Here is a 6,858-nt window from a genome sequence, read left to right on the forward strand (position 1 = left end):
GTAGAGATTAAATGATAAAACTATATGCAAAGGGGCTACTTCATTGCCAGACAGTAGGCACTAAACAAATAATAAAATTATTTTGTTTCATGAAAATGGGAGGCAAGTCTCCCAATTAAACATTCCTGATAGAATCCCAACAAGCACTTTAATTTATCTGCCAGAAATTGTAAAATAGCATTTCTTTTTTGAAGGCTGTATCCATTCTCCCTACTTTTTACCAATCCTGGCTGTTATCCTGAAAATCTATTCCCAGAACTTGGCATCCATCTCCCATATTTAAATCCTTTAAGTTTGAAATTTTGATGAAGCTTGGGCACATAAAGATTCACACCATAATTCACAGAATAAACAAAAACCATAGGAACAGGGCCATCTCCAGACCCCATGTGCTCAGGACAGGCTCCAAACTTCACAAAATCAGATGCACGCTGTTTGAACAGAAAGAAATTTGAATGTGTTCAAGGAGGCTGACAGAACACTGGCCGGCTCACGAGATGACTCCTTCAACCCCTCGTCTGACCTAAGTCATCTAACACAGTTATCCGTTGATCTCTAACTAAAACTAGAACACGGGTAGAGTTGGAAAGTAACAATTTTTCCTACAATATATACATATTGTCAACTAAAAATTGGCACTTGTCATCTGCCTCTGATTTGATTAAGTCATGAGGAACCACTGCAGCTGCTGACCTTCAACACCCTCTGAAAGTAGTTCAGGGTGGAGATCAGGAATGGGGCACTCTGTGCTCCGGGAAAATGGGCAGAAAACCTTCAGATGGTTAGACATTTTCAGGAAATCTTATGAGCCCAAATTCTTGCATCTCCTCCTATCTAGAAAAGCACTAAAATCATTAACAGAGACACCTACTCCTCGACTAGCAGCAGCCTCTGCCTAAACGTGTACTGGACCACACGTCCCCCTCCACTGAAATCTCATATAATGCAGAGCTCCCCCTCCTCTTCAGAGCAGTTCCTCCGAGCTCTCGGAGATGCTTTCACCTGGGCTCTGGTCCTCATTTTGCCCCAGATAAACCTTAACCCACATCTCTCACATTGTGTGGTTTATCAACAGTGCCACAAAAATTAAGCTTACATACTTGAACTCATAGTAAACATTCAGTATCAAACATTTCTTGACTTAAATTCCTTTTTAAAAGTAAATAATCATTCAATTTTTTAAATATAACATCTTTAAATATAAATTAACAGATATTTGTGAATCTTAGGAAAATATATTCTAGAAAAAATTTTAGCTAATTAAAAAAACTATTGCGTGGAGCTTTAGAATTTAAAAAGTGGAAGAGAATAGTATTGTAACTCAAGTTCTTGTTTTAAATGCAGAGATACTGAGGCCTCAAAAGTCATATCAATTTGCCTGATTTTATACATTGTCCTTTAACAGAAAACCTAGAACTAAGTTCCTGGTCTTTGAGAAACCAAGATTTGCTCTGCTGGTGCAGGGCTGAAACTGATGAAAATGGGTGGTGAGAAGGAACCAGAATGCGGGGGCCTGGGCGAGGCAGCGGAGGAAAGGAGGGTCTCAGCTGGTCGTGGGTGAGATATAGGCTCCCGCAGTGCCAGTGTGATGGGCATCCCTCAAGTGCCTGAAAACTACAATTTAGCGCACCTGCCACCGAAACGCACACGAGCTAGAAGGCTGACCAGGAGGCTTTCTCAGTGACACAACAAGCTATTTTCACGTTAACTCTACAACTACAGGAAGAGAAAGAATAGAAAGCTGATATTAATTATTAAAAATTTACACCAAGAACCAAGGAATTTCCAGGAGAAATAAAAAGACGTTGGATGTTTCATTATGTGAACTTACTGCCTATTCAGTTGTCTTAAAAGTTGTGCTATAAAGTATATTGTCCTTTGTTGTTCCAAATCACATTTGAAAGAAATAATCTTTCTTAAGGGTCTTTCTGGAATTTTCTAACACCAAAATTCAGACCTTTAAAGAAATGGGGTGTTGGCATTTCATCCACTGTTCTCTAGGCAATTTGTAGTTCCTTCAAAGAACAAGGGGGGAATCACAAAGAAAAGTATTTGAGCATCAGGCTGCTTACATTTCCTCCGGAAGTCTTGGAAAATAACGTGGAAATGAACAGCAGGACAGAAACCTGGCGGGAAGGTCACTGGCTAGAAGGTGAGAACAAATGTGTTCTCCAACGTGCTCTGGTAGCCACTAGTTTAAATGAACCGAGCAGTTGTTCCAGCATACACGCACCTCTACGTGAAAATCTCAACCGTTACCAGCCGCTCAGTGCAGCCCGAGGCAATGGACCGACTGCAGAGGCCCCCGGCGGCTCATCGTGGTGCTTTTCACCACGTGCAGGATGAGCGGTGCCTCCCCGCCCCCTCCCGCCCCTCCCCTCGAGGGAGATGGCTGGTCCTGAGCTGAGCTTACCTCATAGCAAGCTGTCTCTCAGCCCTCTGTCTAAAGCAAGATGAAAGCAGGAAAGCTATCCGGGACTTCACAGAACCATCCCAAAAGGGAACTGAAGCACCTTTCTTCCCTCCTCTCTGCTGCCTGGAATGTGGACCTGATGGTTGACCCTCAGGCAGACACTTTGGGCCAACAAGTTGACGGGCTGAAAATAACAGGCATCTGGTTCTCTGACCCTGGGGCCTTCATGCAAACCAGCCCTGCGGTACCGATTGCTTGACTTCTTTATGTAAGAGGGAAATACAAATATAGCATGTGTAAGCCACTGCTGTTATCTGGGGAACTAGGTATTGTACATTGCCACAGTAAGTCCTAATAATAAAGTTAAAGATTCACCAAAAACTATTTACCAAATAGTTAATAAATGATAAAGAGATCTTGATTTTTGTTTTAATGCTATGAAATGTAACTCAAGTTTCAGCATATGCCAGTAAAACAAGACACTGTGGAGAAAAAGCAAAACAGAGATTGTAGAACAGAGACCCAAAGCATCCTCTTCTCTAAGGCACAGGAGGACAGCCGTGACTCTACGTGCCAAGGCTGGAGTCACATGGGCTCCCTGTTTTCCTTGTCTTGGGTTGTGTTTTATTTCCAGCCTTGGGAAAAATGGATAAGACTGCTGGTCAAATCATTTCAGGAACAGCTTCCATCGTGTAGAACCCCTGTCTCTTCCTTTCCTCTGCCTCCTGGAATGTTCTGACACAATTAATCAGTCCAGCCTTCTAAATTGAGCAAATGGAGCTCAATCAATCTGCTTTTAGACAGAGTTAAGAAATAGACGTTAAAAAGCATAACTAGGAAATCTTTTCTTCCAGAGGTCATTGCACAGATGAAATAGGAGAATATCTGTGAATCACTCTGTAAACACTAAGTACAATACAAACAATAGTAGTACTGATTCTATGTCACATTCATCAAAAAAGGAAAACAGAACAGTTTTCTACCAGAAGGAGAAGGTGCTTTACAATTTTCTGTCTCTTTAATTCTTCAAAAGTTTCTATAAAATTGATGTCTTTAAAAAAATCAATGCACATTAGGGACTAATTTTAATTCCTTCATCTCCCCCTGTTTAACAGATATCAAGAATGATACCATTTCTAGATATTTTATTTAGGAAAGCCTTCTGTATACATGAGGCACAGAGCATGACAAATTGTCAGTATCACTCAGGATAGGAAACCCATGTTTGATACCCGAACTTGAAGACATGAAGAAGATGCCTGGCATGTCCCACTGACCTTTCAAGCTATTCTTTTTCAAACACTTGTTTCTTCTTGGTCCAGAACAGACCCGCATTTGTTGATGTGAGACTCTTTAAGTGAAAAGGTCAACCCATCATTACCACTTTAGAGACTGAATTCTTACCCTCCTCATCCATGTGGACATAGCATCCTTACTGATTCCTAACATGAAAAATGACCACCGATGACATCTCAGGATGCTCCAATGCAGAGGTTCTCTGCTGCAGTGAGGAGGAAAGAGCCGTGTGCTTCAAGATGTACTTACTGTCTGTAGCTCACTTGGCAAGACACAGCAACTTGTCTAAGCTAAAGCTTAAATGTGGAAAATAGAGACAACATCCATTGCAAAGGGCATTCGGAGGCTAATTCCTTGGCCCCACTTCATCCCTTCTCATGAGCCTTGGGCAATACCTTGAGAAAGGCAGCAACATGGTACCCAACTCATCAAAAAGCTGCACCTCCTACTAATCGACAGTAAAGCAAGTGTCATCTGGCTCAACAGATCTCCCTGTGTCTCTACAGTGTATGTCTACTTTTTCTTTATTTTCTCCGTTGGGGGACACTCTTTTTTTGAAAATCCCCCTCCCTGCAGTAGAAGTTCTTAGTTTCCCAATCAGAATGCAGGCTTGAAGGGGGGACAACAGAGCTGACAAAAAAAAGATCAGTATTTATTCCTTGATATATTTTTGGCACATGGACTAAAAATCATTGGGTCAGTTGGACATCAAGATCATATCTAATTTACACAATTGTCAACTGTCATTTTACTACAAGCTCCTGAAACAGTCACGTGGTCACTAGGTTTTTTTTTTTTTCCTTCCCTTGACCCATGGGTTCGATGATTTCTCCCCAGACACATTAGCTTTTTGAAAAGAAGTCTGTTTCACCTTTTGCTTTCAAGATAAACTTGCGTGCTTGACCCTGACTTCACTCTAACATTCACAGAAAGCTATCCAAGGACAACCAAATTAGACATCATCTCTAGATGTCTTGAATACACTGCTGAGCTGATTCTTCCAAATCATTAAAATATATATGCACATTATCCTGTGGTCCTCTTCAATTTGTGGTGTTTTCAGTAATCGTTACCTCTTTGGATACTTTATTACACATTTAGCATTTCTTTATCCAATTCTGTTACATTAGTATATAAGATTTCAAAAGAACTGCTTTCTCAAAATGATGATATTTAACATCTATGGTCTTTTTTAAATCAAGTAATTCAATAAGGTTGTCAAGGACAGCAGTGAAGTTTGTGTGCGGTGATTGCTGCTTCAGAGTCTCTGGTCCTGTCCCATGATCTTGCAGGTGTTTACGCATCCTTCTCAATGTCATCACATCAGTCTATTAGGAGCTGAAATTAAACTACCTGGATGCTAATTTTTCTTTTTAAAAACAATAAACTCAATTTCCCCTACTAATTCTTTATTGTTTCTCATACTGAGGCTCACCAAATTTCCTAATATATATATTTGGTGGGGAGGGGGGTCACAGCCCTGAAAGCCTGCAGACAGCACCAACCCTATAAGAGTAACCAGAGGTGGCCGTGGATGTCGTGTGACTTCAGCCACTGACCACGAGCACCTGCTGTCCCTCCAACTGCTCTGCCTCTATTGCTGACCACCCTGAAGGTCACTGCCTCTTGTAAAATTCTACAACACTACAGTTCATATATTTTTAAAAGGTATAAAATTGTGAATGTCGTCTGCTGTTTGTGTAAAATGGGGGGTATTTCCCTTTGTTCATTTCAGGCTAAACTAACTCCAGAAGGACGGACACACACGCACACACACACACACACACACACACACACACACACACGGAGTTCTGAATGCCCCCAAGGAAAAGTTTGAAAGGCTTCGGGAGAGTGGTGGCACTCAAACCTTTGGAATTTTGAGCTCTGTGAAAGCATCACTTATTCAGAAATTAAGCATTATAATTCTAGAGGAAGAGAATCAGAATCACCCACAAGATACTTACTGGAATTTTTTAAAGAAACTATCTTCCCTAAAATCCAATGATAATTCAAATATCCATGGAAAGAAAATAGATCAGTAATATCAAGCAATAATTTCTACACTATTGCTGATTAGCCTTCAGCCCCAACCAAAGGACATAGAAATAAGACACCTGGAGATAAAGAGATGGAAGAGAGGTATTAAAAAGCAAGAATATAAAAGAAGTAGTGGCCTTATGGAAACCTGCTCATTTTCTTTGAAATAATTACTTGGTTAAAGGAGCTCACTCGTGAGTATCTGGAAATGCATCAAGAGGAAATCTAGCAGGGAAAAGAAGCAGGAGCAGGCCTCAGTTTTCTTCGAGGCTGCTCCTAAATGAAAAAAATTTCCTTGGCTTCCAAAATAGACAACCTGCATGGTTCCCTTAGCAGAAGAGTGAGTAGTAGAGAAAACCAAATGTGTGTGCAAACCATCCTTCACAACCCTGTTGGAACACAGAATTTTGGTGTTAGGGGCACTGCCCGACCTATAAGTATAAGAGAAGGAACAAGCCCTAACAAGGTTTTTGAGCGAAAAATGCTTTTAGCTTTAAACCTACTCATGGAAACATGCTGAGAAATCATGGTAAGTGCTTGAGGTGTAGCCTTGCTGTTTACGTTACATATAGGAATGCTTCCCCACATGTACCATTTTGGGAACGGAATCTGTGTGGAAGCCTCCTTCACCTAGGTTTTTGGAAACCCAGAGTTTCTGGCCACGGGGAGTTAGGCTAGTTACATATCTAAGGGGAGGCAAAAACTCCAGGGCGCTTTTCCATTGCAAGCCGCTTTTCCCTGAGACTGCCTTTAAGAATCATGCTGAGAAATCAGAGTGTTTCTACATCACTCTACCTTTTATGCTGGATGAAAGAACGCCTCTCCACATGCTCACTTCTGACATCTCAATCTGTGTGGAAGCCGTTGTAAAATGAGATTTTTGGGAACACAGAGCTTCTGTCTTAGAGCATCTACACTACTTACATATGTAAGGGGAGGCACAAGCTCCAACACGGTTATCCACAGCAAACGGCTTTTGCTTTGAAACCGGCGTTAGGAAACATTCTGAGAAATCAGAGAATGTGTGTCTAGAAGTCCCTCTGTCTTTTATGCTGGATGAAAGGATGCCTCTCTACATGCTCAATTTTCAGATCTGTATGCGTGTGGAAGCC

Source organism: Camelus dromedarius, chromosome X (assembly GCF_036321535.1).
Source record: "Camelus dromedarius isolate mCamDro1 chromosome X, mCamDro1.pat, whole genome shotgun sequence".
Lineage (NCBI taxonomy): Eukaryota > Metazoa > Chordata > Mammalia > Artiodactyla > Camelidae > Camelus > Camelus dromedarius.